Here is an 11988-nt window from a genome sequence, read left to right as displayed (position 1 = left end):
TTGGGACTGAGCTCACCCAGGCAGGACAGGGGGGATGTCACTGCAGGATGCCCCTGGCATCATCCCAGCCCTCCTCAGGCACCTCCAAACATGGGGGGCAGTTGGGTGCCCCAAGATCCAGGTGCTCCCACGCTGCCCCTTGTGCGAGGGCGCACTGAGCCCCGGGATCCGGCTAGCTAGTGAGGGGCGAAGGCCAGCACCCCCGCACATCTAGAACCAGCCCCCCTCGGCGTCTTTGGCCTTGGGCTGAGCTGGGAGGTGTCTCGGAGCGGCACGAGTGTGAGGCGAATTAGGAAGCGACCATTTGCTGGAGGTAGGCTGTCGGTTTTATTACAGAAGCACCATCAAAGAGGGGAAACACCCAGCAAAATGGCCCCGAACCGGGGGCCACACAGGGTTTTTAAGGGAAAAAAGGGGGAAAAGGTAGGGAAACCCAGCTAGCCAATAATAATACATATTTTGAGGTCTTAAACATAATTGACATACCTAAATAACCAACTAATATTAAGCAAAGGAGGGGCTCCGGGGCGGCAGCCAACCATAACCCCCAGAGAGAAGAAGGTTCTCGAAACTTGGGAGGAGAAAGGGGGTGATTGACTTAACCCAGGGAGGAAACGACTTTCACTTATAAGGGAAACCAGGGGAGGAGCCATTACATATCGGCAACTATGAATAGCGGTTACTATAGCAACTTAGCTGGCAGGCTAACGGTGGCGGGAAAGAAAGGGGGAATGAAACCATTTTACACATAATAGGGGAGAACAATACATAAATTGGGGGAATAACACAAGAAACTTAACAACACACTACAACACCTCCCCGTTTCTTATCAAATAAAATAAAAATTTTAGCTCGTCTAAGCAACTCAAAAAGCAGGTGTCTGCGGATTGTCTTGCCAATCTTTGCTTTCCTCAAGCTGGAGTTCGCTAGCCCACATCTGTTCTTGAGGCAGCTCGGTGGGCCCCTCTTCGTCTGAAGCTCTTCCGGCTTCTGAGGAGAGGTCTTCCAGCTCGAAATGTTCTTCTCGAGAGAGTGCGGCATGATTGACAGTCGTCGAGGTGGCTCTAGCTATTAGTCTTTGGATCAAACTACGGATCAGTACGATTAAAACGGAAAATACAATCAAGCTCAAAACCACTTTACAAACTGATTCTAACACAGAACTGGCCCACTCGCTAAGGCCCCAACCCTTGAATATGTCTCCCAGCCAGTCTGATGTCTCCTGCCTGACCTGATGGACGAGGTCTTGGAGTTTTTTGATGGAGTGTCTGGCGTCCTCGGCCCGAGAGGACAGGTTCAGACAGCAGAGGCCCTCAAACTCCTCACAGTGATGGTGATGGAGCAACAATAGAAAATCTATTGCTGCTCTGTTTTGGAGCGTTGCCTTCCTTGTAATTTCTTCGTCTTTAAGGAGGTCGTATAATGCGGCTGAAGTATAATTGGCTTGTTTAACCACCCAACACTCCAGGCGGCCCAATTCACCCAGAGATTTCACCACCGATAACCATGGCAATAAAATGGTAAAGGCGACGGATTTAGAATGAGACCAATGGGTAACTTTATCATCACAATCTTCAGAGAGATCTTTAAGATCTCTTTTGGATCTAGCCAATTTGGATGTTACATTAGTCTTTTTCCAATTGATAATTTGGGTGATGTTGGGGGTAAACAGCGTCAGCCGGCCAAATGTGCACGGCCCTCCGATCAGACCAGAGGGGATGCCTGCCCACGCTCGATCACCACAAATCAAGAACACCCCCCTGGGAAGGGCGTAAGGGGTCCGCTTGGTATTGGTGGGGCCAACGATTTTTAGAACGGCTCGGCACCACTGGCTCGCTTGATATTGTTTCTTTGTCTGCCGGACCACCTCACTGCCCTTATATATGGGGGCAAAAGTAAATTCGAACTGAAAACAAATTGAGGAGTTGGTTGAACCGAGTAGGTGCAGCTCTGTGGGCTCGGAGGGCGCAGGATTCAGTCTGGCCACTCCGTCTCTCCAGGCATTACTGGGTTCAAAACCGGGAAGGAAAGTTAGGCTCCGCGCCAAAACAGGGGAAAGGGCAGACTGGAAGGCAGAGGGGAACTCGTCTGGGGAGAAAGGGATCCCCACAAGGCAAGACAACATCGGGTCCTCTGTTGCGCCGGTGTCGAGGCATATATGGTCCTGTCCTAATGACTGGGCCAAAGCACGCCAGACGTTGATTTTTGGCTGGGGAATGACTCACGGCTCCACAGGTGGCAGAAGGAATCCGCAGGTCATCAGCACGGTCAACAACAAACAAGGGTTGGGAGCCAGCGTTGTTGTTTCGGATGCCATTCGGGGAGGTGAAAATTCGGGGAGATAAAACTGAAATGAAAGGAAAGTCGTAAAAGTATGCAGGATTCACAGACATGGTTCTTCCCCAAACAACTAATTTAGATAAAACATACGGGGGGTGGTGTTTGGAGCTGGGAGGGAAAAGGAGGAAAGGTGGTGTAAAAGGTCAAGGGGTGGAGAAGAAGCTGGATGAGAGGGTTCTTCAGTTACTGAGGTGAGATCCGGAGAGAATGAGGAGGGTTGATGGGATAGTTTCTTCCGCTGATGCCAGCATGCTTGCCGGACCTGTGGTACCTCTTCTTTCTTGGTCCCCTGCTTCGGGACGAAAGGCCTGACCCATTTAGATGGTACCCACTTGGGACCCGAGGGAGTGGACACGCAGGCATATCCCCTCCCCCAGGTTACCAGGTCAAAAGGACCCTCCGTCCGCCAGGTCTCCGGGTCCTTTACAAGAACTGGTGGCTTGGCTTTAGGCTGCAGCTGCTGGTGACTGCCGAAATGTCGGACCACCGGAGGGTTTTGGCTGTCAAAAGAGCAATTCAGGAAATTGAGTGTATACAATGCCCTTGATAGCCTGACGTGGGGGGTTTCTGCCTTCATCACCGGTTGTTGCTGGGACACGATTTTCTTAAGGCTCTGGTGGGCTCTTTCTACTATGGCTTGGCCTGTCGGGGAATAGGGGATGCCGGTTTTATGCACTATTCTCCATTGCTGCAGAAAGCTTTGCAGCTCCTTGGAAGCATACGCGGGGCCATTGTCTGTTTTTAAGGTCTTAGGGATGCCCAAGACAGCGAATGCTTGAAGCAAATGTTTCTGAACATCTGCTGCTTTCTCACCTGTGTGGGCAGAAGCATAGATCGCTCCGGAGAAGGTATCTACTGAGACGTGGACGTAACACAATCGACCAAAAGATGGAATGTGCGTTACATCTATCTGCCACAGCTCGCAGCTTACCAAACCTCGGGGATTAGCCCCCGAGGCTATGGTAGGCATTTGATCTTGCTGGCATTGGGGACATGTGGCCACTATCGCCTTGGCTTGCTCCTGCGTCAGACTGAATTGACGAACTAGGCCAGGGGCATTTTGATGGAACAGTTGGTGGCTGATTTTAGCCTGACTGAACACATCTGGGAGAGGGGCCTGTGAAACAGCAGCCGCGGCCAAAGAATCGGCGCGACGGTTTCCCTCCGCAATGAACCCAGGTAGATCTGTGTGTGATCTCACATGCATGACATAGAATGGATGTTCGCGGTTGGAGACTGACTTGACGAGTCTATTCAGCAATTCAAATAATCTTTTATTAGTGATTTCTTGAAGAACAGCTGACTCAGCTCGAGACACTACACCTGCAACATATGCAGAATCTGTGACCAAATTGAAAGGTCCAGGGAATTTCTGAAAAGCTCTGACGACTGCGTCTAACTCAGCAACTTGTGGAGAGCCCTCTACAACAGCAACATCGGTCTCCCACTGCTGAGTCTGAGGATCCTTCCAAGTCATCACTGACCTGTGGGATGCTCCAGACGCGTCAGTAAAAACTGTCACAGCATCCAGGCTTCTTGCTCTGAACTTTCTTCAACGAAAATTTAAACTCTGAATTGAATAATTTGTGGGCCGGCTGATCTACTGCGATGCGCCCAGTGTAGCTGTCGAGTGCAAACTGAAGATATTCATTAGTTTGCAGCAGTTCTTCAAAGGTCTTTAGTTTAAATTGGCCCGATTCTAATTTAATTGGGATATGTATGCATGAGAAGTCACAGCCTGCAAGCTCTCTGATCCTCGATCTTGCTTTGAGAATCAGTTCGGCCACCAACTCCTGTGGCCGTGTCATTCTTTTGGACCTATGGTGGCTCAGGAAGACCCACTCTATAATTAAGAGTTTGTTTTCTGAGCCTTGGTCCTCCAGACTATCATCCCATTGATGTATTATGCCATGCAGGTGTGGCAATTTTCCCAGTATAATAAATTTGAAGGGCAGGCCCGGATGGTATCGGTGGGCCTGTCTGGTTGAAATAGCTTTTTGTATTTTCTCCAGAGCTACCTGTGCCTCTGGGGTAAGAGTCCTAGGGGATTTAAGCTCCTTTCCCCCTTTCAACAAATTGAAAAGGGGGGCTAGGTCTTCAGTTGAAATGCCTAGCCAGGGTCTCACCCAATTTAAAGATGCACACAGTTGATGGGCATCTGCTAGGGTCTGGACTTTTGTCCGAATTGCCAATTTTTGCGGCACAATTGTCCGCTTTGTAATTTCGAGGTTCAGGTATTTCTAAGGTGGCACCCGCTGAATTTTGTCCTGCTGGAGCTCGAACCCTGCAGCAGCCAACGCATTGGTTGTCAGGTCAAGCGCATGGGCAAGCAGACTGTGGTCGGGCGCACACACAAGGATGTCATCCATATAATGATGGACAATGACGGCATCCCCGAGGGCTGTACGAATGGATGACAGCAGCGAAGCGACATACCACTGGCAGATCACAGGGCTGGCCTTGAGGCCCTGCGGGAGCACCCGCCAATGATAGCGCTTGGCTGGGGACTCACAGTTGATGGACGGAACTGTGAATGCAAATCGCGGGGCGTCCTCTGGGTGAAGGGGAATTTGGAAAAAGCAATCTTTTATATCAATCACAGCTAATTCCCAATCTTGGGGGAGCATTGCTGGGGAGGGCATCTCTGGCTGAAGCGAACCCATGTCAATTATTAATTCATTAATTTGGCGAAGGTCGGTCAGAAGCCGCCACTTATCCTTATTAGGCTTTTTGATGACAAACACTGGGGAGTTCTAAGGTGACATGGTCTCTTCTAGGTGGCCTTTCAATAGTTGCTCCTGAATGAGCTCGTTGAGCGCCTTTAGTTTTTGCTTGTTAAGTGGCCACTGTTTGACCTCTACAGGTTTATCTGAAAGCCAATTCAGTTTCCAGGTCTGGCGCTCCTCAGTGGCCACTGCCCGAAAAACCTGGGGAGCCTTCGGGAGATCGATTTTGGCTCCCCACTGGGCCAATAGGTCTCTTCCCCAGAGGGGTTCTGTGTAATCTAAAACGAACGGGCGTATAGACGCCAATTGCCCGTCGGGCCCCTTAATTTGCACAATGCTCTTCGATCGGTTTGCCAATTGAAGGCCCCCAACACCAGAAATTGTGCCCGCAGCGCTTTGCAAGCTCCAATTCGGCGGCCATTCCCGGGAGGGAATGATCGTCACATCTGCACCCGTGTCCAAAAGACCCCTCACTATTCTTTTGTCCTCGCCCAATGAAAGTTGACATGTCAGGCGGGGCTTCTCCTTCCCTACCAACTGTGTCCAGGCAATGGTCGGAGGTGAGGTCTTCTCCTTCGGTCTCGTCCAATGGTCTTTATCTAGAACAGAAATGGCCTGGGCAATGACCTGTCCCTCAGGGAGGAAAAACGGGGGTCGGACACAGTACAGCCCTACCGCAAAGCGGTCCTGGTCGGTAGTTATCAGACCAGGGACGATACGGATGTCTCGCGGTGTGTGCTTTGTGTCCCCGACAATGGTCTACCTGCAACGTCCAATTTCCCTCCAGTGACCCGGATGTTGCAAGTCGACAGTCACCAGCTGTAAATTACTGTTAGGGAGGTAAATGCTCTTAGTTAGCTGCAGCCTGTAAGGGGAAACAGAGGACATGGTGTTAAGTGCAGGTTTGGGCGGAATATCACAGGTAAAGTGTTTCTTAACTGATAGGTACGTCAATTCCGGCAAGACGTGTGGCGGTTCTCCCTCGTTTCTACTCTCCCCGGATGATGGAAAACAGCCCGCCACATTTCTATCTTCGCGCAGGGAGGGGCTGCGCTCCAAGTCTAGTTTTTTTTCTTTTGATTCTCCTCCTTTTCCCGCTTCCGCCTCCATTCCATGTAGTCTTGGCGCATGGGACACTGAGGCATCCAATGACCCACCTTGCCACAGAGATGGCAGGGATGGGTTGCTGATGTCCTCTTGCCGGACCCAGAAGTAGAAGGACCGGCCACGGGGGCAGCTTCAGCCTCTATGAAGTCTTGCTCGGGGCATTCAGCAAAATGCACAGATGTTCTCTTAGGCCTTGGGGCCAGGGAAACTTGATGCACTACGACATCTATCATGGCTTCTACTGTGGGCTTAGGACTTCGAGGGAGAGTTTTTATAGCCTTGCGGCAGTCAGCGTTGGCATTGCTATAAGCCATCCGCTCAAGCATTTTTTCCCTGTCATCCTCTCCGAGCGCCTGCGCTTCCACATATCTGTATAGGCGTTCGATAAATTCTATGTATGGCTCTTGCGCTCCTTGCAAAACCTCAGCATCTTCCCATTGGGAGGTAACTACCTCTAACTTAAAGAAGGCCCGCTCAGCTGCTCGGGCCGTCTCTACTAGCTGGGATGGGAATAAGGCTTTAGCTTGATTTGCCCCTTCAGCCCACTGTGCTTCACCCAAAAGATGTTCTTGGGTAATTAACTGACCATCTGCGTCATGGGACAGTGTAAGGTTCCCCCAAAAACTTGGGAGTACTTCCACTATTTCCCTCCTCTATTCCCTCACCCAGACTCTAAATTCCATGGGTCTGAGCAGGCTAGAGAAGAGGGACCTTAAATCCGTTGGTACCAAATCTCCCTGAGCAAGGGTATTATGTAGCAAACCCCGGAAGAATTCTGACTCCCGGGAGTAATCTTTCTGAGCCTTGCACAGCTCCTTTATTCGGACCTGTGCTAAAGGCACCCACTGTGCCCGTGCATTTCCCCCTTCCCCTAGATGATATGTTACAGGAGCGGCTTCTAATAGGGGAGCTTGCTCCAGTTTCCGGCTTCCCCCCCCCCCCTCCTCTGAACACAAAGCGTGAGAGCTGGGGGGGGTGGCGTGGGAACCGAAACTGGAGGAGGTTGAGGCGGGGTTTGGCGCTGATGTAAGGCAAGGGAGTGGGCGCGGCAAAGTACCCTTCTCCGCCCCCCGGACGGCGTTCGGAGGCGGAGGGAAAAACGAAAACGGAGCGGGGGGGAAGGGAGTGGGGGGCTGAACCGGGGGAGGGGTTTGAGGAGGAGCTGAAGGTGGGGCGGAGTGCTGAGGAGTGAGCGGGACGGAGGGAGGGTATGAGAGAGGAGTAACTGGGCAAGGGGTGTGGTCAGGGTGAAGGAAGGGGTTGGTGCTTGGGAGGAACGGGTTAGCAGAAGAAGAAGGAGCTCTGGCGGCAGAGACCGCGTGGTCTCCGCTATCTTGGACGGTAAAGGAGATACTTTGTGGAATTTCATTACTAAACCGAACAAACTTAGGGGTTGAAACTGGGGACTTGAGAACTGGGGTAGAGGGTGAGGATATAGGAGGAGCCTGACTAGGGCTCCTCGGACGGGGAGGCTGAGCAGGTCGAGAGGGAGCAGGGGCAGAATGGTTTCCCTGCTTTTTGTTGGCCTTTAAAATCCCTTTCGAGGGCTCCTGCCTGTGTGAATAGGGAGAGGGCTGGGAGGTAAGGGAAGCAAAACGAGGGGAACGGGGACGTGCAGGGCTTTTTTTTGGTTCCCCTGACGAGCTGAGTATTATAAGTACTCTGCTCGCCCAAAATGTCACAGTCGCTAATTTTGTCTCCCCGGAATTTACTGCTCCTTCTAATTTTGCCAAAACGGCTCTCCAAAACCGTGGCTGCTTTGCAAGTTCTGGGGAAACTTCAGGGAACTTCAAAAAGACCCACTTAGTTAAAAATTTTAATTCTTGCTTGGGGGCCTTCTGGCCATCTCCAAGCAGTAAACCCTTTACAATATTATAAATCTCCTTTTGGGATTTTCCCAAGCTTGCACCCATGGCCACTTTCTAGTACAGAAACTGCTGATACTAGAAAGCAGGGAAATCCTTCTGGTGGTACAACCACCCGCTTGAAAACAACTGAAAACAACAAGCCACTTTCCACTAGCCCCTGCCTCCCCTACTGTCCCCAAGTCTGGGGTTTCAGTAAAGGAAAAAGGTTTTGGGTGGTGGATCCGGACTCCAAGTCTGGGGATACCGGGTCCACGGGAAAGATAAAATGAAAAAGCACTGGGTTGAGGAAGAGCGTCAAGGAAATAGGGTGGGGGTGGGTCCCCAACGCAGGGCATGCACCCTAGGGAAATTTAAAAAGGCAAGGGAGTAAAATCGGAAAAGTCTCCAAAGCAGGGCCCGACCTTACCAATGTGGTGATAGCAGCAAAACGAGAAATCAGGCGGTGTATTTTCGTCTCCGGAACCGTCTTCTCTGGGCGCGAGGAGTCTCGGTACCAATCTTCAGGGAGCGCTGCTCCTAAAACGGAGCCTGCACCCCCCCCCTTGGGTAGTGCGGCTTCCACTGTAACTTAAAAGTCCAACTCCGAGGGGTCTGTTTTTACAGGCCCGACGTTAGGCGCCACACTGTGCGAGGGCGCACTGAGCCCCGGGATCCGGCTAGCTAGTGAGGGGCGAAGGCCAGCACTCCCGCACATCTAGAACCAGCCCCCCTCGGCGTCTTTGGCCTTGGGCTGAGCTGGGAGGTGTCTCGGAGCGGCACGAGTGTGAGGCGAATTAGGAAGCGACCATTTGCTGGAGGTAGGCTGTCGGTTTTATTACAGAAGCACCATCAAAGAGGGGAAACACCCAGCAAAATGGCCCCGAACCGGGGGCCACACAGGGTTTTTAAGGGAAAAAAGGGGGAAAAGGTAGGGAAACCCAGCTAGCCAATAATAATACATATTTTGAGGTCCTAAACATAATTGACATACCTAAATAACCAACTAATATTAAGCAAAGGAGGGGCTCCGGGGCGGCAGCCAACCATAACCCCCAGAGAGAAGAAGGTTCTCGAAACTTGGGAGGAGAAAGGGGGTGATTGACTTAACCCAGGGAGGAAACGACTTTCACTTATAAGGGAAACCAGGAGAGGAGCCATTACATATCGGCAACTATGAATAGCGGTTACTATAGCAACTTAGCTGGCAGGCTAACGGTGGCGGGAAAGAAAGGGAGAACGAAACCATTTTACACATAATAAGGGAGAACAATACATAAATTGGGGGAATAACACAAGAAACTTAACAACACACTACAACAGCCCCTCAATACCAGGCGAGCATTCCCTGAGGGCAGCCCTGACTGTGACCTTTGGGGCTCTGGGATCAGCCCTCACATTCCTGTGGAAGCAGCTGCAGACAGGATGAGAGATTCCCCTGCCCCGTTTTTCCTGTGGAAGGGTGAAGCCCAGCTGCCCTTTTCTTCTGGTGCCTCCTCCTCTCCTCAGCTGAGGATGTCAAACTCCCCAGGAGCAGGAAAATCCCCATTCCCTCTTTCCTTGTGGCTGCAGCCTGGAACATCCACCCAGAATGATGGACTTTCTTACAGCTCTGCTGAATGACACTGGCAAGAGATTTGTGAGAACGGGAAGAAATTGTATTTTGATAGTAAATAAAAGGTGCAAAATTATTCCTTTCTGTTATATTCCTTTTCAGTTAGTTCTGGTCTGTTTTCAGAGTGCCACCTTCTCAGCTGACTGTGTTTGTGCCCTCCTTTCTCTCCTGCCTCTCTTTGCCTGCTCTGTTTCTCTCTCAGTGGCTCCCTTGACCCAGGGCAGCTCACACCAAAGACCGTGCCCGGATTTAATTCCCAATTCAGGAGCTACAACAACCATGGGTGAAGTTATGAAGGCTCGCACTGAAATGCCACTGTAAGATCTTGCTCCACTTGACTTTTGGCTCCTTCTTGACAGCTTTGCCCTCAAGGGCAGGAACATCTTTTCATAGCTGAGAACTGGAATTCCAGACCCTGGCAGTGTGTGCCGTGGATCCCAGAGGGGCATTCCCGAGGCTCCCAGGGTGCTGCTCCTGCCGTGCCTCCCAAGGAGTTTCCAGCAGCTCTGTGGGCTCCCAGAGCACACAGGCTTTCATGGGCATTTTCCAGCACCTTCCCCTTCTGGAAGCAGAGGGAGGGAGGAAATAGAAGCGAGTCCTGGAAGGACTGGGGTGGGAAGGGACGCTGCCCATGGATTACGACCCAGCGAGGGAGAGACGCCTCTGCCCCAGTGAAGGAGCGAATGAGAGCGTGGGAACGCAACCGACGATTATTGAACGTGGACTGAACGGAACAAGAAATTGGGAGGAGAAAGGGAGAGAAAGAAATCGAGAAGAGGTCTCAGAGAACAGAAAGAAACAGGAAAAGGCTCCCGCCTGGACTCCGCAGCTCCCAGGGACACCGGCAGGCCGCAGCGCCTTTCACAATTCCAGCCAATCAGAACAGGCGCTAATCAATTTTCAGCCAACCGGAGCCTTTCTTGCCGATGACTCACCGGTTGCCAGGCGGACCCGCAGAGTGCAGCGGCCCCGGAGCGGAATTTTGGGCTCGGGCCGGGGGGACGGATCCGCCCCGGGGGGGTCCCCGAGCCCCCTGCCCAGCCCTGGGGCCGATCGGGGGCTCCCCCACCCAGCAGCCGGTGCTGCGGGGCCGCGGGGCAGAGCGGTGGGAAAGGGGGGCCCGGGCTGGCAGCAGAGGAAATGCGGGAGGAAGAGGAGGGAGAGGAGGAGCAGCAGCGGGAGCGGGAGAATCGCGGCGCTCGCAGCGCCCGCACGCCGAGCCTGCAGCACCCCCTGCCCCGGGAGCATCGCCCCCAGCCCCGAGCCGCAAGGGAGGGCGGAGGCCGAGCTCGCCCCGGCTTCAGCCAGGGGTCTCCAGGAGGATTTTTTGGAGAGGGTTCGGAGCCGGCAGATCCCGGACTCGAGCCCCGGATATCTCCGGGCGCTCTCAGAGGAGCTTTTTCGGGGGGAGAGGAGCCGCGATCGCCCCCCGGGAGGGTCCCGGGGGGTCCACGTGGGATGGCCCGGTACCGACGGGGCGGGACATTGGTTTTGGGGATCCCCGTGAGAGCCGGGGCTGTGGAACGGGGGACCCCCGGGGCGGGGAGAGGGGAAGGGGCGATACCGGAGCTGGGGGACCCCCGGCAGCCCGGAGATGAGGCGGGGACGGGACCCTCTGACCCTGACAGGGGTGTCCTGGGGTGACTTCATGATGCTCGTACCCCACCGGTCTGTTTAGCCCTGAATGAGTTCTGTGCCTTTAAGGCTGGTTCTGAGCGTGAAGTGTGGGAGGAAGAAGCGGCAGCTCTTTTTCAGAAACTGCACTCCTCCACATTCCGGCTCCTGGATGGACGGGATGGACAGACAGACAGCGGGACAGAGCTCTCCTTTGCTTTTAGTTAGTTTTTAGCTCGCTGAGGAAGAGAAGTTCCCTGGACTGCTCTTTTTCTTTTTCTTTTTCTTTTGAGCTGTTTACACCTGCTCTGGACTGAACACCCAGAACACCACCAGCAGCTCCCACCTGTGGTCCACTGGGTCGGGCCTGGGCCACGGAATTTCCAGCACTGGGGGGACTGGTAAGAGACTGATAAGAGACTGAGTGAGCTGAGCTACTGCCCTCAGGGGGACTTTCTGAGTTTGTCGTCTCTTTCTGTTTTATTGTTTAACATTGTTGACTTGTTGTGTTCGTGAATTATTTGCCTGTTAAATAAACAGGTTTTTTTCCACTTTTCTCCAAGGAAATATTTTCCTGAACCAGCTGGGTGAGGAGCTGCTTGAATCTGCTTTTCTAGAGGAAACCTCTTTTGGAGGTTTTCTCCCAAATTTGCCCTAAACCAGTGTATGATGGTGGGGAGAGGGGGGAGCCCCAAGTGGCTGGATTGGCGGGAGGCTGGAGAGGGGGAACCCAAAACCCCCC

Source organism: Zonotrichia leucophrys, unplaced genomic scaffold (genome assembly GCF_028769735.1).
Source record: "Zonotrichia leucophrys gambelii isolate GWCS_2022_RI unplaced genomic scaffold, RI_Zleu_2.0 Scaffold_121_137240, whole genome shotgun sequence".
NCBI classification, from domain to species: Eukaryota; Metazoa; Chordata; class Aves; order Passeriformes; family Passerellidae; genus Zonotrichia; species Zonotrichia leucophrys.
Note: the sequence above shows the minus strand (reverse complement) of the source record.